This window comes from Falco cherrug, chromosome 3 (genome assembly GCF_023634085.1).
Source record: "Falco cherrug isolate bFalChe1 chromosome 3, bFalChe1.pri, whole genome shotgun sequence".
NCBI lineage: Eukaryota > Metazoa > Chordata > Aves > Falconiformes > Falconidae > Falco > Falco cherrug.
This window is the reverse complement of record NC_073699.1, coordinates 95,907,523-95,935,492: the sequence shown is the minus strand read 5'-3', so window position 1 is coordinate 95,935,492 and position 27,970 is coordinate 95,907,523.

Genomic DNA, 27,970 nt, shown 5'->3' with positions numbered 1-27,970 from the left:
TTAGCAATGACGGTTTTCTTTCCTCTTTCTCAAGATTGACAAGACTTTTTCTCCCCACCAGAGATTGGGTACTTGTACAAAATGCTGTCTTGGGACTGTAGGAACATGGCTGGTAGGAACAGGATAGGTTTGCAGCAACTGTGACGTATCCTACCTTTGTATATACATCTGCCTTGTCTGCAGAGTTCCCAGAGGAAGAAAAAAACCAATTTTCACTTCTTTTTTCTCTCTTCTGGGTGGGCTACTGCTGTTATACAACCACAGAATACAAGGAATAATTCAACAGCATCTAGAAACTGGGGGTTGCATGTGCCTTCTTCCTGAAAAACAGTCATGCTTTTTAGTACAGTAACCTACCAAGGGTGCAAACGTAACTATTTCAAAGTAACATTTTATTTGTTCATTCACTTTTATTATGAAACTCTGAAGGCGTGTAACTCTGAAGACAGCAAAATGAAAAGGCTTTGACTTTTTAATTTCTGTGAGTTTCAAGAATCGCACCTGAAAGAGCCATAACACCTATTCCTAATTACTGCAGCGGGACCTCATTAATTCAAGCATTTGGGGACTAAGATCTCTCTGCTGGATGTGTAATGCTTTGTGCCGTTACAGCATGATGGTTGCAGGTATTGGTAGGTGTTCTTCAGAAATAATATGTATAATAGGAGGAAATGAGCAATTTGGCAGAAAACAGCACAGAAATGATAATAACTTTGAAAAGCGTGTGCAAATATAAACGTTGTTGGGAAGGTACCACCAGCATGAGCCGTAGGTTCTTAGCCTTCGTCTGAGCTATGCGTGCAGGCTAGTGAGCCTGGCTTATGGGGTGGCAGTACATCCCTCATTAAACACACTGACATGAGAGGAATATTTAAAACACTGGGCCAAATTATTCCTCAAATTCATGTGTTCAACTCCTAGTGACTTCAACCTCTGATATGTTTCTCTATCTGCAGCTATTCTTTGACAGGCATAAGAGGAATTTTGCATAATCTTGCTTTAAAGTCTTTGGATGCTCATAAGGAATTTACTTTTTATTCACAACTTCATCCTACCCTTTTCAGCAAAGCCCTAATTCAGCAAAGCACTTAAGTGTGAACTTTATTTAAGCCAAGGAGCCAAAACATTCACTGTAATAATACTTTCCTTTTTTTTTTTTTTTTTTTTTTTTTTACAGTAAGTAAAGCCAGTTTGTAAGTGCTGTGTGCAGGGATACACTAGCCAGGAATAAATGTCTCTCTATGCAATAACTTCCTTAAAATACTTATTTAACTGTGGTATTCCATTAAAGGTCCAACTTTGCTGGTATAACTAGAATTTTCATGTCTGGTATGAAACATAGTTTATAGGTTTCATAAGCATGAGGCAAAAATAACTGTTTAAAAGGAACATTAAGTACAAGGTAACATGTATAAATTGCCTTAGAAATGTTAAATAAAAAGATTTTTTTAAAGTGCGCAGCATAAAAATTATAGAGGTTAAACTTGTAAGTGCAGTCCTTTTATCATAAGCATTGTAAAACTCAAAGAATTCACATGCAGTAAAACCCATTTTCCTTTTTACCTATAATATATTTCTCCTTTATAGTATTCAATTTAAGTGTTGTCTACCCAAGGAATGACCTTCCCAAAATAAATCACTTTTCATGCTTTTCCTTATTCATTAATCTTATGTTATTGTAATATAGAAGAAATCATTACATTTTAGCATTTTATATATATTTGAAATCCATGCACAGGAAAGTTAATGATAGTGGTGCGTGTTTGCTGCCTACATGGTGATAACACCATCTCGGTGATTTTTATCTCAACTTTTGCTGACTGGATTTGATTTCTTATTAAAAGGGCAAAGATAAGTCACTTTAACTCAGCAAAAAAATCAGTTTCTTATTACAGGCCTGGTAAACCTCAGCACTGTAGAGAAAGTTTTTGTATAGTATGATTTTATCTACCAAATAAACCTACACAAATGTCGAGGATTCATTCAATTTAAACTTACTGGATAAAAGAGGTCTGTTTTCCCTAATTACTTGAAAAGTACCTAGTTGTAATAGGATAAGACAGCATAGGTGACTAGCCAATTACTTAGTTTAAGCTATTTACATCAATCCATATGCTATAAATTATCTCTAAACTCTCTTGCACTTCTGGAAAAGTGAATAAAATCATATAAGTTTATTTTGAATACAAGATCAGATATGGTATGCTGAGTGACACTTAAAAAGAATGAAACACTAACCGTAGCTTATTTTCTGAAGCAATCTTGACACTAATGCTAAATTACAGCTTGGAAACATCTAGCATTTTTACCTTTATGAGAAAAGGCTTTTTACATATTTAACATAATTCTAGGGAAAATATACTGGAATTATGTATAAAGATATGTACACTGTAACCAAAGGGCATTTATATTCCCCAGTAGAATACTTACAACAATTTTATTGCCATTTGGTGTCATTTTCTAACAGATATAAAATACAGCCAGTAAACAAACTAGACTTTAGATTTAAGCTGACAGCTGTTCCTTCAGAAGCAATATTCAGATATTTAATCTTAAGAATACTGAATATTTTACAATTGTTTGAGCAAACTATACTTTTAGCGTGTGAAGGACTGCGTGCTTTTATATACAGTTCTTGGATCTGATAATGACACTAAAAAACAACCTTAGAATAATCTACACATTTGTCGCTCCTATATATTCCCTGGGCAAATCAACAACTTGACTCATGTTTTATTCTTAATTCCACAAATTCTTTTTATATACACAGTGTTACTATGAATATTGAGCCCTGGTTTTCCCCCATATGTAAAAAAACCATACAGTTGACTCCAGTGCAGTTTATGCACGTATTCTAGTGCAGCTTTTTCTGGCTCTAACTTCATTAAGGGAATAAATTGGCCAAGTTTACTGCAAAAGCCCCACATGCTGTTTTCATAAAGAGTCTCACTGCAGCGGTCACTGGAGATTTATGAAGAGAAAGAGGGAGGATTGCTCCAGCTCAGTAACTGAGGGTGGTACACTACCTATTGGCTTCATCATCTCACCAGAACTGGCAGAGCCTTGTCCCATTGAAGACAAGAAATCATTTGCGACTGTATTCAGCGTGAGGATGATCCCTCTCAACCTGCAGTGAGATTCAGTTGGGAATCACACATGATAAAAGCCAGCTAAGGGACACTCCCATGGATGTAGGCAATCAAATCAGTACAGTCAGCCTGCAAACTTACAGCCCTTTCGTTGGGGGTCATGGCGCTATTGCTAGTTCTGCTGCAAATAAGAAGTAAACCAGACTGTTTTAAGTTATCTTTACCAGTATATATTTCTCCTTGAATGCTATAATTCAATTAAAGATAATCAGGTTAAGAAATAAAACAGTTGTCCGGGCGGCTCTTTTTACCCCACTGACAAGATGAGAACAAGAAAAAGAGTTTTCCTGGAGAAATCTTGTATTTGTATATTTTATTCTTAAATTGATCCAGCTCGTCTCGCATGTGACATGTGAATCTATCCTGAAATAGACTCAGGCAGTTGCTCCTTACCCCTGTGACCAACCCATTTGCTGGAGATGAAGAGGACGTGCATGCTGCATCTCAGTCTCCGTACTTTCTGTTTCGGGTTGTTTACCCTTTCAAGTATAAGATGAAGTCCTTACTTTTTTTTTGTCAGTAAACTGAGGTATAGTCTTAAATGGAAACTGTGTCTGTTAATTATTAATCTTTAAGATTATCAACTACAGCCAAGGCTAGGCTGCTGCTTGCAACAGAATGGAAATGCAGGAGGCAGCCTTGCAGCAGGTGGCTATTTCTCCCCTCTCCAGTTTTCTCCAAATCCCAGGTTTGATATACTCTCTGCCCCAGTAAGTCACAGAGCCATGGGAAAGAGACCTATTTCCATCAAGATGCCATGTCCTACTTATCTGTGGGAGAGGCTGTGGTCCGACAGAAGGACCGGGAAAGTGATGAGACAGGTCCACCGCTGGCTGTCAGCAGGACACACAGGCTTTCAGATAACAAGAAATTGACTGAAATATCCACACTGCAGGATTATAGCCTTGTTCTGTATATGACTATGCAATTTTAAATCACGCTGGCTTCTTTATTACTGGCAGAGAACATGGGGTGAGGAACAAGGGTTACATATATAGCCGACACATATCCAAATATTTTATGGGCACGGCTATTTACATTTATTTTTCCATGGGGGCCTGAGGAGTTAGAGCTGCTTACTTCGGATGTTCACAGAAGGGATGGAGCAAGTTCAAGTGTATCCATTCAGTCTGAGCCAATGCTCATAGGAAAAATGTTGTTATATCACTGTAGTTGTGCTGTATAACAAACAGCACTGCTGATAATTAAGGGGTACTTTAAAAGTGCGATTTTGTATTGGAACACTTCCCTTTTGGTTCCAACCCACTTTAAACACCCAGGTTTGCTGTATTTTCAGTGATTTTCTGAATGACTTTATGCTGCAAGGGTAGAACCACTGATTGCTGTAGAAGGTATTTTGTACTCTTAAACACTTATAATCTTTATTCATCTATCATGTAATTTTACCTGCATCAGCAGTAAAATCTCTGAAGTCAAAGGATAATTGCCAAAACAGCATTAACTCATTTTACCTGAATAAAAAAATAACCTTTGAAAAAGTACCTTGCAGCTACACAGATTGACAAAATGCATCAATTATATTTTTGCTCACTTTATAATTACACTGCACTAAGTGCACAGTGAACTTTACTACACGGTTGATTAACCGTAAGGTTACTGCTATTAAGTCACTCTCAGAAACAACAACTTGGACTTTAATTTAGTAACAGAACTCTGCACAACATCTGATCAATTCTAAAAATCTGACATATCTATACGAGCTTCAATTTAAAGTACACGAGGAAATGACAGCACCTTAAGTGTAGTGTAGGGCTTCTGCTGCTTCAGTCAGGCGTGCTGGGTATGTGACCTATCGGATTTAAAAGAGCTTTTGGTATGTGTTAACCAACACCAAAGGAAAGGCTTTTCCAGTGAATCCTAAATATCCCTTGCACCCTCTTTTTTGCATAGAAACAAGCCTTATGAGGTGCGGCTGAGGGAACCGGGCGTATTTAGCCTGGAGGAAAGGAGTCTGAGGGGAGACCTCATCGCTCTTTACAGCTGCCTGAAAGGAGGCTGGAGCGAGGTGGCAGTTAGCCTCTTCTCCCAAGTGACAAGTGGTAGGACAAGAGGAAATGGCCTCAAGTTGTGCCAGGGGAGGTTTAGATTGGATATTGGAAAAAATTTCCTTGCTCAAAAGGTTCTCAAGCTCTGGAACAGGCTGCCCAGGAAAGTGATAGAGTCACCATCCCTGCAGGTATTTAAAAAACATGTAGATGTGATGCTTGATGACATGGTTTAGTCCTGGATTTGGCAGTACTGGGTTATCATTGGACTCGATGTTCTTAAAGGTCTTTTCCAACCTAAATGATTCTATGACTCTATGAAATTAGTGTTGCAGCTTCTGTGGACCTAGGATCAAATCTCCAGGTATACTCCAATGATATTTCCACATTTTTTCTCAGATTATTGCTACAGGGAAACTATTGCTGTTTCTGTTGGCTCACTGATGCTATAGGCCCCCTTTTGTCTTCTGTCTTCTTGACTTTGTATATTGCAAAAGTGTTGCTATGAAGCCCTGCCATGATGTTTTATATCTGTTTTATCTGCCCTGAAGTCATTTATGCCATGAGAGAAACAGTTTAGGACAATCTGAAACCAGACTATTTCTTAGTATAAAATAATAAAACCGAAAATAACGTAGTAGGTATTCTGTAGAAGTGGTACCTAGGCAAGAAGAAAGAGTAGTCTGGTACAAAGAAACTTGCCTAGGATGTAGGATGCACAAGACCACTCCAGTATTCTTTTTATGTGAGGTGAGATTATCCCCTACATCACCTGTATCCCAACATTGCAGGGGTAACAGCACTTCCCAGCTTCACAGGGGACAAGAAGTACAACAGACCCAGAAGTACAACAAAATTTTTAAGATGCTTCATTAGATGAATTATGAAAGTGCATAAAAATACAATAGAAATTAGAGATTATTCCTGTACATAAACCAGTGTTTCTGTAATTTATTACAGCTGTGAGAATTGTGTAATTTATTACAGGTTGAGAATAGCAAAATTCATTAAAACATTATGGTATTACTGGAGCAATCTGCTTGTTCTGTGCCAGCATTTGAGTACCAGCAGCTAGACAGAGCTGAGGCTCTGTTACTTCTCAGCATCTGAAAACTGATTTCTACTCACATTCATCTGAGCAAAATGTCTCTTATATGGGCACTCCAGAAAGTGAAAACAGTCAGTGCCAGGGCACTCTTGTGCAAAATGCCACCCACATGACACAAGCTGAGGATCTGACACGCGATGTGGTAACTGCTAAGGAACTGAGCTGGATCTGATGCAGTGTCTTGGCTTTAAAACCAGTTTCCAGTCCTATAACATCATCTCCTCCTCATGGTCATGATTTTCTTCTTTGAAGGTCTATTCTTTATTCACTCAAATCTTCTCCATGTGTCAAGAACATCATAAGAGGAAATTATTAAAAGCAACAGGCGTAAAAATCCCCATTCCACTGTTTTACTAAAGCATTTAGGGTGAGAAAAATTAGGCGAATTCACATTTCACATGTGTTTAAATTGTTAATCTCAGTGCTCTATCTGTATTAGTGAATACATTTACAGTAACTTTTACTTTATAATATTTTGGCAGAACTGTTAGAAAAATTGTTATAAGCCTAGAAGTGGAACTGAACCATGAAAGCTAAACTGTAAGCTGCTGTAAAGCTGGGTTATTAGTATGACAGAATAAAATTTCACACACACAAAGGCTTCTAAGCTGCAACGTTTTGAAAGCAAGAGAGGAGTGGGTAAGCGTAATCAAAGTCATCTTCATTCTCTCTGATATTTCACTGAACGCTGCCATAATAATATGTTGGGTTTGTCCATTCTGTTTTTCAGGCATTTGGTGATATTACTGGAGAAAGTATTTTGTGTAATGAAATGAGCACAGCCCAGGAGCACACAGGCGAAATGGGCAGCGTGCTGCATGCATCTTCACATAGCAAGCTGAGGGAGAGGAAAAAGAGTACAGCGGGGTGGAAAGGTATTATTTTCAGTTTCTGTACCTCGCTGAAAAACAATGCCGGTCACTAAGAATAAAACCATGGGAGGGATAGAAGAAAACAGATAATTTGCAAACACAGTTTCACTTCGAAAGACCAGGGTGTGATCGGTTAGGTCTGAAATTTCACAGTTATGTTTTCCAGTGGGTCTTGATCCTTGGGTAGTCTCATAGGTCTGTGCAAGAGTCCTGGAGGCTGAAAAGCTGTCACTCACCCAAACACTGTCACACTTTCTGTTCAGAAACTCAGCGCCAATTGCAATCCAGAGCAATCTGTCCTAGGGCCAGGGTTTAAAACACGCGGAGGGCAGGCTTAAATCAGCTACTTTATATATAATTAGGTATGTGTCCACACATATTGGTCGGAGTGTGAAAGCCCTGATCTCTCAGACTTGCATTGTGTTTTCCACTGTGTACTGAAAGCTGCTGGACAGTCCCAGCACCTAGAGAAGGACACGCATAGCGAAACATACCCATGTACGTCAAGTTGCTAAGTGAAGTTGCTGCTGATCAAAGGTACTATCAGGGTGTTCGATAGCAGAGCATTATGAACACACTGGCTGTCCTTAGACATCACTGTTATTGCAAAATATGAATTTCCTCTCATTCCTTACCCAGGGTCTCAGTGCCAGATCTGGCTCCACCAGATCCCTGCACTTAGCCGAGTCTTATCTGTGTCAGTTTTCTGATGCCCTCTGAGGAGTGAAGTTCAGCTAAAAACACCTTGTGGATTTTTAAATCCACAGTAATCTTTTCTGCTGACAGAGGAACCTTGGAAAGTTCACATAAGCACACAAGACACCGTTTTTTGAAGGAAAATGATAAATTTAATGGTTGGGCTCTTGCTCCTGTATCCCGCTTGTGGGGGGAGGGACATCATTAGTACACCATTGCCTGCATATCTACATCATGTCTTTACATCTTTTTTTCTAATCTTCAGGAAATCACACTGTCTCTGACAAGAGCTAATTCCCACAGTAATGCATAGACCACAGAGTTGTTTGCTGCCGGATCCACATCCATGGTATGGTCACTGTCTGGAGGATTTACAGTTCTGATGTCGATGCTTCTGTGCATAGTGTTGTCCTGCAAATGCTCCATTCATAGCTCTTCTGTGCCTTCAACAAGCTTTTCAGTGTGGTGAGCTCACTGGATCAGATCACAGATCGGATCATGCAAATGTAATTGTTTCATATGATTCCCCACCCCCGCCCCCCCCCTCCTTCCAAATAGTGGGACATTCCTAGATTTCTCAGGTTTGCTTGTTCCTGCTTTTTCAAGTTTTACTTGTACCTGCTAGTGGTGGTAGGGAAAATGTTGTTGATTTGTCTTTCGAGTTTCATGACTAAAGCATTGACAGTGTTTTCAGCAATGGTTCAAAGCACAACACTATTGTAACTGCAAGGCTGCAAAGATGCCCAGAAGAGGAACAATAATGGCTTCGTGCCACCAGTTCTATAGCCAACTCCCAACAGGCTGCAAAATTCAAATATCCCAGAGAAGATCATTTTGCTGGGGTCTTAACATTGGTCAGACCTGCTTCCCTGGGAGCTACAGCAGCTTAAAGCAACCTGGAGGTTATCCTCATGCTTTCTTACTGGTATTAAAGTATTGTTCATCAGTTTGAACCAGTCAGTGCCTATTCTATTTGGCTTCATACAAGCGCAACACAAGTGAAGTCCATGCCCCAAAGGCAAGGACTACAAGAGACACCAAAAGGAGAAGATGGGGAGGGGAACAAAGGCAAGAAAGGTGAAGTCATTTGACTAAGGTCACCAAAGTCAGAGGCAAATGCAGAAATAAAAGGCAGAATGCCAGTGCCCTCCCTTTTGGTCTTCCCTGTAGTAGGATCCTTTTTGTCCTGAAAATGCAGATGGAAAAGGGAAGAGTCTTACCTTCCTGCTATTTTGAATCATTTTCATAGAACACTGCAATCAATTAACATAGTAATCAGTGACATTTTTCTAACATGTATGCATTTCTGGTGTCCCTTTATTCACACTGGTACAGTAAAACTTTTTCAGATACATTTACCTTTGCAAGATCTTTCCCAATATCTTGAACATTGCTGATTAATTTTAGTACTTAAAGCTATGGTTCTCATCCACCTGAATAATCATTAAAGACATTCGGTAGTAAACTGGAGGTTTAAATATCACCCCTGAAAACAGTTTTTCTTTGGGTTTGCAAGGTAAAAATTTTCTTTCCACTTTTTTTCTTTGTTTTGTGATTTGTGTGCATGTATGTGTTTTTTATGAGTTATACCGGGAAGAAAATGGTGTTAAAAATCTTCTGAATATCTCTAAGAAGTGATGAGATTTTTGTGGGTTCTATCGCATCAGATATTACTTGGACTACTTCTGTCTGTCATAATAGGAATAAAATTGCCTTTTTAATGTTTGCTTTGACTGTTGACACTTTAAACTCTTGTACATAATTTTGAAAAAGAAACTAACAGACGGCAAACCACCCAGTCCCAGAACTTTTCTGTAAAATTTTTCTACCTGAGCTCGGTTGCACCTTTCACCAACTTACTCCAGAGGCTGGGATAATCCTGATTACCCCACAATAAGTGAACGCCACAAACATTGCAGTGGAGGCCACGAGGACTGCTTGTGTATGTGACTGTCCTCTGCTATGACTTAAGGTGGTGTTCTGTAGCCTACTGCAGTTTCTGGGCAACAGTACCGAGAAGACAGCATGCTGTGGGCAGCATCATACTATGTGCATCTTCCTGGCCTCGGTGTTGTCTTTGAACGTGACTGAACGTAATGGTAAAACAACCTTTTGGATGATATTATACCCTAGGTTTCCCACCACTGAGTTAAGATATCCCAGTCTGGTTCTGTGAGATTTTGACTTCAGCGTTGGTAATATGCTATTATTTAGTCTGACGGCAAGACTGACTTTACGTGCATAGCCACCACACCTTCAGTTCTGCTAGGACTATGCTATTTTTTTAAAAAATGTGGATCTGGTCCTGAGACTTTGTTCAGCACGAAGGACTTGATTGACTACTTTTATTCCCTTGGTTACATTGGCAAGCCTCCACTGACTTTCATCTGATCTGGGATATACAGTTCAGCAGCTTTACATATTCTTGAAAGCTGAATTTAAAGTATGCTTAAATATCAAGCAAATTTACCTTACATTTTTGCTGAAAATGTAGCATCGCACCTATTCATTTTGGTTGCTTACATCCTGTGAACTCCCATAGCTGTTGGTCAGTGTACACTGGGCAGCATTGGCTTTTTTTCTGAAGTGCAGTTGTCAGCAATGTCATCCATACTGCTCAGTTATAGTTGGACAGTAATTGCCTATCTATGCAGTGTTCCTTTACAACAATTTTCTCCCGTGTAGCTATATATATGTAGTCATTACTGAAAAGTGTAAATAAAGAATCCTTTTAGTGGTGTAGTTTCCCTGGGTACCTACTGTGCTCTTATTATCTAAAACATACTCCCCATCTGTAGTTCTGTTCTATTAAAGGATAAAGACATAAGTATGAATTAAAAATTAAAATGCTTGTTGTAGATTGGAGCACAAGGTCTATTAGAATGTATCTGGTGCTAGGCTTGCAGTACAGTAGATAGATTACACTGAGCACCAGTTAAGCAAGGGGATGAAAAATGAGTGATTTTCATCATTCAGTTAAATATAGTGCTAAGTGGTATGTGCTAGCATTAAAAGCAAATTACTTAGCACTTCACCAATCACAGCATGAGAGCATTCCATTGGAAGCAGTATTTCCAGTGATGCTCAGTCCTCAGTTTTATTAAATAAATCAGCTGTTAATGCTTAAGGAAGCAGTTGAAGATGTATTGCTATGATAATAAAAAGATTGAAAATGTAAAAATAAAGAGAAGCAGTACCTCATTTTAATTAAATGCCCTACCAAAACCTCCCTTTCTCTTAACAACAAAACTCCAAAGTGCTGGTAGATCTGTAATATTTGTGTCTCCTGTACCTTCTTTAGGTCTTCTTTTCTTACTAATGAATACGACCTTTCCTTTTTTTTTCTTCTTTATAATGACATCTTTTTTTTCTCATAAATCTGCTGCCATGTCACTGAACATTTTGATGAGCTTTTCTGATTCCCTCTTATATCTCCTTGATAGGATATTAGTATCCAGTAATCTAAAGATGGAGAGCCTGATGCTCACTCAGCACAGATACTTTTTGGCTGCTTAGTTAAAGACAATGCGGTTGTCAGAATTTACACCAGAAGAGGTTTTGTCATTAAGGGCTGCCTTTATATCATGTAGGAACATCATTTCCTCTACAGCAATGGTCATTGGAAGACACTCAAATCTGCTGTTTGAACATGCGGAAGCTGTGAGAAGTCATAAACCTTTCCGAGTCTCAGGCCATTTCTAAGCCGTTTCCTCCTCCCAAACAGGACTCACCCGGCAGCACCCACACAGGAGAAGTCCTGGAGGTAAGTCATACAAGAGATGGCCCAAGGTCTGAACCACAGCTGCATCTTCACCAGCAAGACTGAACATTAGAAAAAAAGTACAGTTCATGTAACAAAATTACAAGATTAGAGAGACTATGTATGAAGCTACCTTGAGCCCTTCATTTTTCCCTTAGTGTAACTCTTCGGGGAATCCTGTTTTGAATTTTCTTTTATGACTAGGTTTGAAAGCTGGTTTCTTTATAAAGTTTATTTGGTCTGACTGAGATGGGGTTAGTTTTCGCCATAGCAGCCCTCACAGTGCAGTGCTTTGTACTGGTAGCTTAAAAAGATGTTAACACACCAGTATCAGTGTCTTGGCTACTGCTGAGCAGCGCTTGCACAGCATCATGGCTGTCTCCAGTATTTCCCTCCTCACCAGTAGTTTGGGAATGAGCACGATCTTGGGAGGGGGCATAGCCAGGAGAGCTGTCCCAAAGTCACCAAAGGGATATTCCATACCATATGACGCCTGCTGAGCAATAAAAGCTAAAAGAAAGGAGGAAGAAGAGGGGGAATTTGTCTTCCAGAGCAACCACGATGTGTACTGACGCTCTGCTTCCCTGGAAGTGGCCAGACATTGCCTGCTGATAGGAAGTAATGAATAAATTACTTTGTTTTCCTTTGCTTCAGCTTTATTAAACTGCCTTTATCTTGACCCACAAGGTGGGTTTTTTCTATCTTATTTTCTTCCCCCCATTCTGTTGAGGAGGGGAGTAACAGAGCAGCTTGGGGCACCTGGTGTCCAGCCAAGGTCAACCCACCACATCAAGAGAAAAGGGTAAGAAGTAAGGGGCAAACTAAAAAGAGGAAAACCGAGAATCTCCTGTCAGCACATAACTGCAGGAGTTCATACATGCAGTAAAATGCCACCTCTTCTGGGATTCATTGCAAAAATGACAATTAGTTGTTTTCTGTGATCTGGGGAGGAAGGCTAAGGGGCAATCAGCTTAAATTTCTCACAGATACTATGTCTTTGGAGACAGGGCAAACAATCAGACCCAAGGGATAAGCTAGATATAGTTCATCTATTTTTAGTACAAAGGTTGGCTGGAGATGTTTTGAGTTTTCTTCTGGCCCTGCATTTCTGGGGTTCTGTGGAAATTATGAGATCTGCCCAAAACAAGTACCTTTTCCATTTGTGCTTAACACTTTAGTGAAATCAGTGCAGTGCTACACAGCAGAAGTCTTTCCACTAGTAGTGTAGGATAATGATGTTGGATCTGAAAGAATTATTTTGTAAAATCTTGACATATTTAAAAATATTTCCTTGTGAAAATTTTGTCTGTCTTTTACAATATATGTTCTAAACCAAGGCATTTAAGCAATGCTTTCTTTTCTTGGTGCAGCAAATTTTCATTCTCATTTCCCTGTTGTCTTCTACTTAAAGATGCACTCAAATATTCTTTTTCTTCCTGTTTTACAAGGTCTTTATTTGAAGTAGTTCTTTAAACCTTAAAACAACACACATCCTTTTTGGTACCAATATAATCTTTTCTCAAAATATTTAAGGACATGATATTTAACCTAGTTTTCAAAATATAGAATTCCTTTTTTCATTTTCTTGGCTGACACATAATGGTTCTGATGCATCTTTTCTGGGTATGCCAATCTTGTCATATACACTAATATGAAATAATGACACAAGGTTGACTTAACTAGATATAATAGGGCATATTTCTAAAACATTCTGTATGGGAGGTGTATACACAGATCTTGCTACTTGTTAATGAAATTGGAGAAGTTCCTCATCTCCACTGCGACATATATTTATAATAGCCCCCTACTCCAAAGGCACAGAGTCCTTACAGAATAAAACAATAAAATAAAAAAGAAGGGATTCCACACCGCATTGTTTCAGATAAATTTTAGAACTTCACCATGCAATGAAAAACATAACCACATTGAATCTGGAGCTACAGACAACTATTGTTGCATCTACAACCAGTGCATGAATGTGTGTGTATGTGTGTGCTCATGTGTATAGAATGATAGCAGGACAGGCTCTGTATTTCAAACCTTTTCAGAGTTTTGTCTGTTGTATATGATGTTTAAGTCTTTATTTCCTATATTTGGATTCAAAATCAGTGTTTGAAGGCTTTTAGCTGTTTCCACAAATGTTATTTGTAAATATATTAAAGAAGCTCTAAACTATTGGAGTATGTATGCTACTCTTTCTTTCAAATTAGAGGTAGAGAAGTAAAATTTTTAATGGTCTCATCACATGGTTTTTTCTTTAACAAGTGGTGGACAGGAAATGGTTACAGCCTCCTATTTTATAATATTATTTTTTTCCTTCTATGTTTCCATTTAGAATCACTCATATTTTGGGTCCAAAATTTGCATTGGCACCAGAAAGCTTACCACATTACATTGACTTACTAGCAACTCTTAAATACTGGCTTTTCCTTATAAATCAATGGCCTCATGCACATGAATCCAGCTTATCAGAAATGCAGCATTTAACTCAAGGCTGGGGCTGTACTTATAAGCTGAGGGCTTGGCTGTGCTCCTTTGGCAGCTGGAGGGATTTTACAAGGAATGTAAAAATTTCTGGTATAGGCACAACTTGTTCCAAGAAAAAAAAAAAAAAAAAGAGTGAAAACAGATTAAAAGCTGTTGCATTCAGGTTTCTAATTCTTAGCTCTCCTCTTCTACCCTTGCTATTGTTGCGGACACAAGCTCTTCTCTGAGCACAGCTGTGCCACCTGAAGAGATCATCTGCAGCTGCTTTTTCATGCAGGAGTAGCTCCCATGGGAGATCTCCCTCACCCATTTCAGGATGAGCAGCTAATACCTTGTGTTCCAGCCCTTCAAGCTTTGCAGGGCCATTTTACCCAAAGCAGGTGGGAAAGCATTCGCATGAGCAACTCCACTAGCAGCTCCAAGCACAGCCATGAGAGAAGGATGGTGAGGATGGGTGGGGGCGATGCTCTTCTTCCTTCATCCAGCACAGCGGCAGCTGAAGTGGGTTTCTGCTCTGTGTGTCTGTCTGGTTTAAAGGTTTGTTTGGAAGTCTTCTTATTTGACTACAAGTGTTGTGAGGCTTTAGACAGTCTTTGAGGTGAGAGTCTTCAAAGATGGCTAAGTGGTCGGGGGTCAAACATGGACTTTATGCTCGTTTTAGGCTGAGATAAAAAAAAAAAACGAGAAGCGTAAGCTGTGAGAATGTTTAAGGAAGCAACACTAAGAGACTACACCTACATTAGCAGTAGTACAGGACAGTAGGAACAGACCTGTAGAAGAAAACAGCTGGTGCTGAAGGTCTGGCATCCACGCCACACAGGTGGTGGGGTTTTACTTCACTTTAGTTGTAATCTGGCCCTGTGGACTTAAAGCCCATTAGGCGCTGGAGTAAGATAGGTTTATTCCTGGAATAAACTTTCAGGAATAAATTGGAATAATATTCCAGCCTAGTCTCAATTAAGGAACACAGTGCATGTACCCCAAGACTGCCGCAGTGTGAAGCAGAATGCACAGTACGTGGGGACATCATGAAGATTTCCCCTGAAAGCCCATATAAGACACTAACATAGAAACAGCCAGAGTTACCCACGTCACCTCATTTGGGAGCAGGTAAGACACAAAGTATCCATCTAACAGATCAAAGTTGATGGCTGTCCGCTAAGGGAACCTGCTCAGATCTATAGTGGCTTAGGCACCCAGCGCTATCAGGGTTGTCAGCAAAGTCATTACATAGCTATATGCTTTAAAATTCATAAATAATCCTACTAAGGTATTAGCTTTCTCTCTAATATTGCTATTTCCCTGGTGATATGTGCCCTCTTCCAGTTTTGTCAGGATATACGGGGAAGGCAAAGGGGGCATTAGCTCAGTTTAGTTCAAGGCTTCATCTATCCAGGTATGTGACAACCTTATGTTAGATAAAAATGCATTTTTAAAAAGAAAAAATATCTACATTTTATGAGGTTTTTAATTATTGTTCTTTCAGTGATATACCCCGCTGCTGCTGTTTTCCTAATTCCATTTGTCTGCTCTGAGGGAGAAATCCAACCCATGCTTAATCTACAGCTCCCTACCTTGGGCTAAAGAATAGCACTAAAATGGGAGTTTCCAACCAGCTTCAGACTTAACAACAATGAAGAAAGAATGGAAGCCTTTGCATCCTCCCTGAACACAATGGATATTACTCTATAAAAAGCAAATAAGCTTTAGTTATGCCCTTGCCTTCCTCCAACATGCTTGCGAGCAGCTCGGTCCTGGCTCTTATATTTCTGAGTAAGATGAAACAAAAAGATGCTGCGAATGATACTGCTTCAAATGAAGGACCCAGTCGGAGGACTTCTCAAGGCTTCTGATCAGATGGGACCTGAATGGGAGAGGGAAGGGGCCTCATACAAGGTCAGAGCTTCGTCAGCGAAGGCTACAGTGTTTTTACTGGCTTTACAGTGTTCCTGAAACGGGAGTGATTTGCCTGGGTAATTAGGTCAGGATTGTAATAGTTCGGCTTCCTTTTATCCTTGTTATGTGGATAACTCAGATTTATTTTTTTCTTCTCCACAGACTCAGCAGTACAATTTCAAAATTGACATGGTGCTTATCAGAAGTTAGTAATTGGATAGTGCAACCCATTTGTTTGATAAAGCTGAACTGTTCAGTTTTGGTTTCTAAAAGCTAATAGGCATTGTTCCTTCTTTGACATTTGATTTTAATGGCTGTAATGTTGCTCCTGTCTCAACAGCTATATGTCTGGGTGTTTTCCTTGACTCCAGCTTTCTCTGCAGGCTGCAGGAGACTGTTTTTAACTCTTTAGCTTCTGGCATCTGTGGTAGTTTCCTCACCCTTCCAAATGCTGCTTATCGCTTGGAGCTGTCAAAGGCAAAGTGCTGGTGTTTAGCAGTGAATTAAAGCTGAAGGTAGAGGTACCGTTTTTCCCAGGTCTACATTGCTCTAGTTAGTCCAGAAATAGTGTAATCATAAAAAAAATCTTCATTACAGTTTGCACCAGTGTGATCCTATCAAAGTTGGTGAGGTGGCGCGTACTTTGGTAAAAAAGGGATGTGTAAAACTCCTCTGACTGTACCATTGCCACTGATGGAGTTCTGCAGGGTACCACTTTCATTTCTATAGGACTGGCTTATTGCAGATCCTTTTTCTTCGGCCTTCAAGCAAGATCAATTCATGAACTATGCAACACTGCTTTAAGGCTCTTTTTATGAGACTAGCCTAATCTACATACGGCATTGTCCCTACTTTACAGTCTTTTAATTGGCTACAAGCAGCTTACCATATTGATTGAAAAATTCTTCTTGCTACATTTAGAGCTATAGCTAATTATGATCTTTCTTCTCTCCTTGTCTTCTTGATTTGTAGTTCACATCTCCTTCTCAGGAACTCCTTCCTGTCTCTCAGCCTAGAGTCTTCTCTACTGGAACTCATTCCTACCCTGGTTTCATAAAACCTCGTGTCTAAGCCGACACTGATAGCAAGACACTGAATAAGATGGACCTGGGGCTGGATGCTCTGGGCCTCGATGAAAAATTCTGCTTTCCAAGTAAATACTAGGCAGCTCTTGATATCATCATTATGTTAGCTAAAATTGCATTTTAGAGAATATTTCAGTAGTGAAATAGAAAATATAAATTAAAAATAATCAGCCCTAACTATTTTGTGTAGTTTTATGGGGGCTAAAGAGAGGTTACATGGAAAAGTTCAGTCAGTAAATAAAATGTGCATTTCCTTACAGTGTACAGTGAAGTACAGTAGAGTCCTTATTGACAGGGCTGTTAAAAACAACAGTTGTCACATTTGATAACTGTAAATATGGAGCAAAGTTAATTCATTAATTTATTATTATGGAAGGAATACCAGAATAAAATGCTTTGATGAAGTATTATTTTCCAGAAATCTGACTGCAGTAATTTCTCCTAGATTATGATCCAATGATCCATGAACTTCTAACTCCTGCAAAAAAAAGTGTTAAATATTGCAGAATATCCATCTTATTTTTAAGACTGCTGTGTCAGATTGCTGTACAATCCTCACTGCTGATGTAATCAATGGGAAATCATCTAAGCAAGAAAGATGTGAAATGGCAGGCCACGCTGTGTCATGAGTAAAGCTGATTGAAAAAATTCTACTTGACACCCCGTGTCACAAACTGGGGCCAGAAATTTTAGCATAACTCAGGAACTCAAAAGAGAGTTATTTCAAGATCTGGAAAATGTTGCCATTAATCTCTTTGGAGTAAAATGTGTGAATTATTTTTATCGCTTCATGTCTGTAATACCCATATTTCCTTCTTTTATGCCTTATTTTATACATTTAATTCAAATGAGAGCAAATGTGTTCTGGCTGAATGTCATATTTATAGTATATAATAGAACTATGATTAACTGTATGAATAATTACCAGTTGCAACTAAACAATTCAGATGAATAGTTTCATTAAGAAAACAACATGGGGTCATTATAAGGTTCTGGTCACTGCCCCCAATCTTAGAAAAAAATATAGTTCTCTGAACCTCCAATCTGAACTGGTGATAAAATATCCCAAGTAGGCTCACATTAAGCTGGATAATATGCAGGCTGCTTGATTTGTATTGAATATGTGTCTGGTGGCTGGAACCCACTGTAATGAACTAGCCCACAAATCACAGCTTAATGGGAATCTACTTATACATATTGCTTAATTAAAAGTTGTGAGCTTATTAACATGTGTCTTTGGCACTGAGCTTTGGGGATGTAATCTCTGTGCAAATAAGACTAGGTTGTAAAAGTTTTATAGATTGACAACGATATTAAATTCCATACCTTAATAACCCATCATTTTCTCAAAGCATGGTTCCTATTCTGTATTTATTCAGAGCTGTGACAAATTATTTGTTTGTAATCCTTTACAGTGTAGGACTTCATGTACTTGTTTTATCTCAGAAAGCTAGTGCTGCTGATGTTTCATCTACTTCTGTATGTTTTTTTGGGTGTTGCTAGCTATTCTGGCTGGCATACAGGTTCAGAGACTTCTTCTTTATTACAGAGGCACCCCATGGCACCAACCATTAGTTAGGATTGTGCCAGTATTTCCATTATAAACCTCTGTTTTCACGAGTTTATAACTCTTCTGTAAAAATTTGCTTCGGGCTCAAACTTGGACTAGAAGGTCTGAGAGTGGGAGAGAACATTTTTTAATAATTAGAACAAAAATCTGCAGTATGTTGCTCTTTACTTGGTTACATGACTTTCTTAATTTCTGTATAGCTAGTTTCACAATCACTTCTGTCCATTTTTTTTTCTTTTTTTTTTTTTTTTGGGGGGGGGCTTTACGTGACATCCTAGGTGGGCTTTTTCTCCTTCATCTCAGCTAATTCCACTTAATGTTCATTATTGCTTTCATTTTGCTTAAAAAAAGTAATAAAGCAATCTCTTGTAACGTTTTAAAAAGATGACTTCTGAATGAGGTACTTCTTCTTTATGGAAATATTTAACTTATGTCATCCTATTCAGCACCTCCCTTTAGGGACTTTGAGATAAGATGGTGCTACAGGGGAAAAGAAGGGAGAGAATCAGTAAAAGGAGACAGAGAGATGAACTTTCAAAGGTTGTTGCAGGTCACATATTCTGGTGGTTTTCATGAATATCACACACACCATAGATATCCTTTCAGAATAGAAACACATGTTTTTACATTACCCCTTCTGAATCACCGATTTGTGAAAGAGCAAAGACAACAAAGCTCTATTCTTAGTTTTGATGGCTTCCACTTCAAGAACCCTGCTGGAGGAAAGGACTGTTAGCTGTGGATATGCTTCCTCCCCTTCATGCCTCATCCTCTATCCCCTTGCCTCAGAGTCCCACCTGAGCACACACATGGTGAGGAGCATTGGTTTTCCCCAGACGACCTCTTTGCCAGAAAAAGGTTAGAAATCAGTTGTCTTCGTTGCCAGCATCAGAGCCCTCTGAGTAAGGGCAAATGAAACCAGCTCTCCTCAAAGACTTGAGCATGGGAAGTGAGGACTTGACTCTCCATGAAGAGCTTGAACATGGGAGGTGAGATCAGTCTGAGGGGAACTGAGGGGAAAGCCACATGATGCTTACCAGAGGTCTACACAGTTCTTCTACCCTTGAGGAGACAGGAGGATGTGTGCAATACCTTTGCCTCTGTGCTCTACTATCATGCTGTCCTTGAAAAATTTATCCAGGGGACAAACAGGGATGGTTGGTCAAACAGACAGGGAGATGGGCAGGGCTCTGGTATGGCAGATCTGTCAGACTGGACACAGACAATCTGAGACTTGCGCGGCTGGATCCAGTCTGAAGTTTTTCTGCAGCAGCATAAATAGTGAGCAGCGCTTCCACAGTGGGCTGTCACTAAACCAGGATGGTTACCCATCTTTGGAGATGGATGCTGTGATGCAAAGCAAAGCCTCACATCTGAGGTGCCCTATGAGAAGGCATCTCCTCCACCCTGGAGCCTGTGGTCAGTCACTGTCTGTCATGTGGCCCAAATGCTGTTGTGTCTCTCAAAGCTTTGGCCTGAAAACTTTTGGTTAGATCATTACAAGGAGCCTACTGCTAAGAGAGGTTTCTGTTGAGGAAAAGGAGGGAAAGAAGGGTCCATCTCTGCAGAGGGTTCCTGAGTGGCCTGGATCTAATTTCTACCCTAGTCCTTTGTATCACACTGGACACTGCAACAGGACCCCATCACAACAAACTGATGTCCATCAGCCCTGGACCAGGCTGTGATATTTCACAGTTGTGATCTGTGAAATCAGAGCCTGAGACAACAGGTAGTGCCTGCGTGTGATTTTACAGTGAGCATTATATAATAATGAAGTATTAATCATAAGTGACTAACAACCAGATATTTCTCCCTAAAATAAGATGCAGATAAATATGTCATAGTTGAAGAAATAAGTACTGGTTTCCATATATATGCTAAAATAAACTGTATAACTACTCTGTATTCGCAGCAGTTAACATAACTGCATATGACAATTGAATAAGCTAAGTTATAATAAAATAACCATGAAGGACTTACTTTTTGTAGCCCGCAAATTTCGAGTGCTGTACATGGGCTGCTTTTATTGCAGTTGCTTCATTTTTGCATTCATTTGCAGTTCTGACAGTTCAAAAAATAATTACTTCAGTTTGGCACAGAACTCCGTTATTTTGAACAATTGATTAGAAAAAGATCAAGTCAGATGTGGTTTTGATTTCAGACTTCACAACTGTATAGCAAAAAGGAGTTTTGAAACAAATGGTTGTTTCAACCGGAATTGCCAAAATGTTTAATTAAAAAATGAAGGCACTGACAGAGCTGAATGTTCTTGAAGGAAATAGTTTTGACAAGAAGTTCAGCAACACTTCCATATTTTCATAAATCCATTTGATTGCACCTTCTTGTCTAACAAAAATTTTCCCTGCTTTAATCCCAAAGCCACGCTCTTAGGACCTGACTCAAGAAAGCAATTAAATACCGCTGAAGTCTGTGGAACTTGAGAAAGCATTTGAAGTCTTGAACATGCTAAATTTCTGGCCTGGTTCCTTCTGAACCTCATTCTTTAGAAATCTACTCCCTCTTAATTAATTTGATTAAGTAGCGTTTTGTCTGAGACACCCTCCATTGTGAAGAAAAGGAAAGTAAGAAGACCTAGCTGGCAGTTAGACTAATGAGAAAATGATAATTTCTCTAATACCCTGCCAGGGTCCAGTAAAATACTACTCGCATTAAAATAAAAGTTATATTTCCCTAATCTTTTAGAGATGTGTGATTCTTTGAAAATGATATTCAAATCAAAGACTTATTACTGTCCCAAGCCTCAGCCCATTTGTTCTAAGAGGTATGTTTGAGTTCCAGGAAAGTAAAAGGAGAATTAATTGCAAATCTGTCCTACATGTTTTGTATCATATCCTTTCCACAATTTTATTTTATATTATTTTTATAATGAAAATGATCTTATGTATGCCTTTTGAATATCCTCACTCATTAGGCAGCCAAGTATTTCATTGGAAGCCGTATTTGCATGCTATTTCACCTGGATAAGAATCCCAGAGACAGTAACCTCAGCCCTCACGGTCTAATACGAACAGCTGAGCAATGAACCCATGAGCATCCTCACTGAGATGCACTTTTCATGCACATGTTGCTTGTGAGGAAGCCTCGCAAAGGGCATCCAGAGAGACAGCCAAATCAGTGCCAGGGTGCTAGGAGAGGGAGGGAGAGCTGGCAGTGGTGGTGCCCTATGGGAGGTGTCCGGGGAGCAGTGGTACACTGCAGACTGCCTGGCCACTGCCGTGGCACACACACGTGTGTGAAGGCACACATGTTCAGCTGTTGATGGCAGTGGTGGCGGCTGCAGCAGCAGCAGTGCTGCAATGCCTCGCTTGTCCAGAGGCAGCTTGACATGCAGCCAGGCATGTGCCTCCCCGCTTCTGGAGCCAGCCAGATCCTATCCTCCCCTGCTGCCATGCCCAGCGGCTCACCAAGGCACTGAAGGAACGTGCACTGGTCCCACAAAGGGAGTGTCTTAATTCTGTAGCATCTGGGGTATAAGTAAGCACAAAATGGACAAGACCTGAGAAAATATCAAGCTGTCGGTGTGGCTGATTCAGGCAGGAGGTGTTCTGCTGCTGCTCCTGCTGCGCTTCAGCAGCCGAGCACAAAGCAAGACATCAGCACCAGAGGAAAATCCAGAGCTAAGCAGGGATCGCAGGCACTCCTTAGCCTTTACACCGGTCATACCCAGACAAATGAAGACAAGCTGAAGCCATCAACTCCACACTGTTTGGGTCCTCTGTGTATGTGAGACAGATTTTTTTCTGAATTCCAGGGAAGAAAAAGGAGAATTAATTGCAAATCTGTCTTACATGCTTTTGTATCGTATTGTACCAACACAGCATACAAGCGTACTTTCTCAAAGCTCTAATTGATATTCCGACAGAACTTTCTTCATATTAATGGAATTCACAGTTAATCTTCAGGGAAAAAAATCAGCATTTTTATGTGAAATTAGGTGTATATTGCTTAATCAAGGCTTTTCTGAATTAATTCACTAACAATAAGTATTCATGCTGGTTCTCTTTCAAAAGTCCCTTTGTTTCAATACAGCTAATAATTTTTACACAGTTACAGCTAATTATCAAAGAAAAACTAATGAGGCTGCTCCTGACATAGTGCAAGAAGTATTTCTGTTAAGACATTGTACTTTTTTTGTGGTTTAAATGCTTGCAAATTTTTTAGCTTTTTCTTCCATACTGTAGGTATCCCAGGAACAAATTATGTTTTATCTGCTACCCCAGAATGCCATTGAACAGAATTGCATTTTCCACCAAAAAAAAAAAAGCCTCTGAGTACCCCAATACTTCACAGAAAGACAAGTCAAACCCTTCCTTCACCAGTACCACATCAGCTTTCTGCCCAGACACTGGACCTGATGGAAAAGATACTATACAATTCAGACTACAGCACCAAGAACATAAGTAGAAGGGGAATTAGGCCAAGAGAGGTGAGACCTAGAGAGGCACAAGCAGGGGGGTAGTCTGCCTTCAGGCCAAAGTTGGCTTTGACCAGCCTGAGGTTTGTGGAGTGCAAAGTCTAGAAACAGTTATTTCAAACTACAGAGTCATGAATGCCTGCAGAGCCTGACATCCAGATACAAGTTTCACTGCACTCCCTTGGATGAAACCCTGCTCCCTCCTAACTCAGCTGGAACGTCACCCACCTATGCTAGGGAGCTGGTAGTAATGCTACGCCCAAAGCATTCCACAGGGACCAAAAAAATGGGATAGGACAATATTGTATGATGTGATCCCCTTCACCTCACTTAGGCAAATAATCAGTAATTACTCAGGCAGAGTTAAACTTCTTAGGTAATTAAGACAAACAAGATAGAGCTGCTGGTGTAACACTCTAAGAAAAGCCACTCGTGCTAATAGCTCCCATGCAAAAAACCAAAACAAAACAAAAAAACCCAGAGGCTAACAATTCTTTGGATGTCTGAGTTCCTGGATAAAAAATGGGATCCTGCTTGTGTTATCTAAACTTTTTGACTTTACTGAGCAGGAACTGGAGGAATAAGAGGTAAATTTTCATTTATTCAGTCATGGTCTCAGAGGAAGTCAGTGCCATGAAGAGATAAATGAAAATGTTCTTCAATTGTTTTTTTTTTTTTAAAAAATTATAAATTATTCTGAACTGAAATGCAAGTATGAAAAAGTCAGACTATCTAGTTCTAAGGTAAATCCACATACCCATCTGCACTTATTTAGAATACTTACGGAAGGATTTACATTGTAATGTTAACGATTTAATTGATTTCTGGCCTCTCATGAACATATCCATGAATGAAAGGGCTCTCCTTACCCATCATGCAAGTACAGCTGAAACATCGCCAGTGCAGGCTTTTCTGTCTTGTCCTACTGTTCTATGCACCCCTAAGCTGTTATGATCCTTCATTCTCCATCCTAGAGCACTCTGGACCATGATATGAAGTGGCAGGAGGACCGTGTGTCCTATTCCTGAGGAATGAGACAGAAGTACCAGTATTTTGCATTGGCCACTGGGTAACCATCCAACAGTAAAAACACCTAGAGCCTGACTCAGTGTCCATAGAAGAGAAGGGAAATATTTCAATTAGATTCACTTGCGTCCTTTGTGATCTTGGGCTGGATTTTATCAACTGAAAACCACAAGAGTTATCCATGCTGTAAGATTTGTCTCCCTTCTGAAGCAACTATGTAAAATTAACTGTTCTATAAATATCTGGGTGACAAAACTGCAACTGAATCCTTGTGTAACAGGAATAGCATTTGCTGTGTTCAAAGCCAACCTAAAATACACAGCATGCAAAATATCTCTAGATGCAAACATGGCAAGTGGCTTCTGAGGCTGGCCTCTGCTTAGGGTGCTAAAAGGTGCTGAAAATCTGAGGTAATCAGACTCGTTGGCACCTTTTGGAAATACAATACTTGCTAGAAAACACTTCCACATAGCCATAGCCAGGGGTGAACCCAAGCCGCATAGCCCTGTGGAGAAGTTAGATCTTGTCGCTTTCATCATTTTCAGCTCAGAGCCTATATAAATGGTGAAAGGCTTCTTGCCAGTTTGTTAGATTAAGGATTGCAAACAAAACCTTAGAAATACCCAAAATTAAATCCTCTGAATGAACCTTTCTAAAAGCAACTATGTGTACTTGAGTCAGTACTTTGTTCATTCCAAGCTTGGAAGTGCTAAGGTATAGGGGGAAAGATATTTTATTTTCTTTTTCTTTTTTAATATATATATTTGAGTTCAGTTGACAGACACAAGTCTTGGCATTCTCACAACCTATTTTCATGGGATTTCCTATCTAATAGTGTAGCATCCGAAGGCTTGAATAAGCATCCTAACATCTGAGATTTGCTAATTGCTGGCTATAATGAGCACCTGATGCTCCAAGATAACACGATTCCATCTCACTCTCCCCTTGTGAGGGCACATTACGTTGTGTTTCTCCATGCTAAACAGAAGACAAAGAGTGACTACTGGTGCCAGAAGAAATAAAATCAAGATATCTCCCAATAACTTGAGAGCCAATATATGTCACTGCTCTAGCTCCCTCTGCTCTTGACATCATTTAAGGAGTTCTGTGTGAACCCACCTGGGAATGACAAAGACAGACAGCAATCAAGGCAGTCCTTCTCAAAGAAGCAACTAAATCTGACAGAGAATGAGTTTATTTACTCCTTTGCTTCTTCAGACCTTCACAAAGCCATTTGGGAATTACACTAGGATGGATATGTGAATATGGCCACTGTGAACTCTATTTTCTCGAAGAAATTTCACACAACCAGTAAATGAAACTTCCTTGGGAACACCCAATATCAGGGATTTTACTCCTAGTCATCTCAAAATCATCTCAATAAACCCAACACTTTATGATAAGAAGGAACATACGTTTAGGCAATGAGTTCACATGGTGCTGCTGACTGTGTTTCTAGCCGGTAGGATCTGAAAGCAGCTGCTTTATGAGGAAGCAAAGCCTGCACTGCACACAGATTGCTGGGTCTTCCCCAGGCTGCTCTCTACCCCTGCTTAACTTGTGAGATCGGCTGTGCTTTAGGGAGAGAACCCCTCCTGCCTTCCCTAAGTCTGCCTTCACACTGAACAACCGAGGTCTCAACTTTAGAATTACCAGCACTGGAATGAATCTCGTTGCTCTTCATGAACACTGGTAAGATCGAATACATGTCTTCCACTTGTTAACCTTTTCACGTGTGACTGCATTCAGCATCACTGAACGTCGCTGGACGTAACCCACCAGGTAAGTAATGTTATATTAGGCAATGACCAGCTGCAGGTTCTGAGACTTCAAGCAACAGGCTTGAATTTATACAAGGGGATGCAGGCAGAGCAAGCCCTCTTACCTCCACACCAACCCAGAGAAGCAATCCAGCTCCCGACGGGAAGCAGCAGAGCACAGCACCATGTCCATGCTGAGGTATCCTGCTCGGCATATATAAATATATTGTGGTGTTTCCCAGCTTTTCCCTGTTCAGTGCTATATTCACATGAAGACTGATTTCACAGTAAGCCACTGCTCAGTCTAAGAATGGGTGGTATCGTATACTTGCATACGTTTAGCCACAGGAGAATGGCTTATTTATGCCTTTGCCTACAAATATTTTGTCAACTTTTTTGGAGTTTTTTGGGTGTGTTATTTTGGGTTGGTTTTTTTTGTGTGTGTGTGTGTGAAGATATTCTAGCTTCTAGACTTTGTGCTGCTTAGCACACTGGTATTTACTGCCCCTTATCAACTTTGTGGGAGGACACTTGGTTTTAATGATGTTTGAACTATATTTCCACTAACATTTTAGTTTACAACACTGGGATGAAAACCTCTTAAAAATGTGGTATGGGTATTACTGTGTGGTTTTGGTTTCTACATATTTAAGCCTCACTTAAGACTGTACATACGAGCTCTGAAACAGTTTCCAATTGCTCCTTGGGGTTTGGCCATTGGCTTCTGTGTATCAAGCTTTCAACTCATGTGCAAAGTGAAATTCATTACAAATTTATTGATATTGTCACAATTTTTAAATTTGAATTGAATTGCAATGGCTTTCAGCAAAAGCAGTGTGTTAAGCAGCAGCAATGTTAGTGAATTTCTGGGAGAGAAGAAAGGATAAGCTTCCTGCGTTCAGTACAATAACTACTATAGATCTTAAAAACTTGGTATTGGTAAAAACCAAAATGCTTCCAATGAAATAAAAATATCTGATTTCTTCCATTCTTAAAAAAAACATGTAAATCTCATGCTAAATATATTTTCTTTTAGGTCAGTGCTTCTTCCTTTCTTTGGTTCTCCTCTTAACTCTCTTTTCCCTCTCTCCCTATCTCTCTAGCTTTATGCAGGCTGCTGTCCTCAATCCTCTCGACACTTATTCCTGAGGACTGTCGGCACATGCACAAACTCAGCGCCTTTCACTCTGCTACTGACCCCTGTTGCTTCCTCGCCTGTTTAGACCTATTTCCTCCTACCCTAAAATACCAGCTCTCTCCCTCTCTGCTGTCTCTGAAATGCCTCAGATCTGCTCTGAAGACCACATGGCTTGCACAGTCTCTTCATTTTCCCGGTGCAAGCTCCCCCTCCTCTGTCTCCCACCCCCACTGCCCGGCCTCCAGGGCAGTGTGTCCCTCCCTCCTGAACCTCGCAGCTCAGTCGCATCCCTGGCTTTACAAACCATCTCTTTGAGAATGTGCCAGTTTTTCAGAGCCCATCCAAAGTGACCTGACTGCCTTGGTAAGCAGCTGGAAGGCCACACCAAAGAGAAGACTGTTTTTCTGTTGCTTTGACTGTGTTATCGCTTTCCAAGCATCTCTTCTGCACCTCCCTCAGTCTTCTGCATCAAGCAGTTGTGTTGGCTTCCACATGCCACAATCCCTTTATTTGCAATGCTCAAAAGCACTGATGCTTCTCTCACAATTTCTTCTCAACTCTGCCTCATGACTCTCCTTTAAATTCCTCCTTCAAGCTCCTCTTTTATTGTGTTGCAAAAAAATGACTGGTGTCTGCAAAGTGCTCAGCAAGAGTCTGACATGAATTTACTGTTACTTTGGAAAAAAATGTGACTTCATTAACTCTCTGTGCTCCCCCGTCTGTCTGCCTGTCTGACTTTATCTCTTGTGTCTATCAGTTAGATTCAGAACCCACATACAAGTTTTCTGTGGCAGAGGCTGTACCATTTTTTCGTGGATACATATCCTCCAGCTGAAAAGCCTGATCCTGGGAAATGCTGAGCCAGCAGCAGCAGGTCTTTGCTGTTCTCTTCTCCTGTTATTTCTGGAGAGTCTTACGGTTTTGTTTCTTTTCTTTGCATTGTTGTCTTCTATATTTGATTTTATTTATTCATGTGGCTAAG